Source organism: Penaeus monodon, chromosome 32 (genome assembly GCF_015228065.2).
Source record: "Penaeus monodon isolate SGIC_2016 chromosome 32, NSTDA_Pmon_1, whole genome shotgun sequence".
Classification (NCBI taxonomy): Eukaryota; Metazoa; Arthropoda; class Malacostraca; order Decapoda; family Penaeidae; genus Penaeus; species Penaeus monodon.
This window is the reverse complement of record NC_051417.1, coordinates 20,759,448-20,759,795: the sequence shown is the minus strand read 5'-3', so window position 1 is coordinate 20,759,795 and position 348 is coordinate 20,759,448. Positions and strand designations below refer to the sequence as shown.

The following is a 348-nucleotide window of genomic DNA, read 5'->3' as shown; positions in this document are numbered from 1 at the left end:
CTCAGGCATTAGCATTGTCTACCTGTGGAACCAGGCTCAAGTTAGTGATTGTCACCCTTTTGCCCAGACCCAAGTGCACTCTCTGCAGAATTGTAGAGCCAGACATGGTGTTTCATGCCTCTGCTTTTTTAGGTGGTGAACAGAAATATGTAGAATATTTTTTTCTTTAAAATTTGGTGAATATTGTTTTGCACTTCTAGCATCAAGAAAAGCTTATTTATATTTATATAAAATGTTTATATTGAGTTCAAAACCTCAGTTATACAAAAACCAGAAGGGCAATCATTACTAATATGAGACATTTGATAATTACTATATATAGACAGACCATCAGTTTTGTAAAATGCC

The 348-nt window shown here is 34.5% G+C and overlaps 1 protein-coding gene across 1 annotated transcript in view; it reads left to right on the top strand.

Annotated features, from left to right (window-relative positions):
* Positions 1-348, top strand: part of LOC119593717 (WW domain-containing adapter protein with coiled-coil-like) — a gene marked incomplete in the record, with an annotated part of 31,198 nt that overhangs the window by 13,763 nt on the left and 17,087 nt on the right.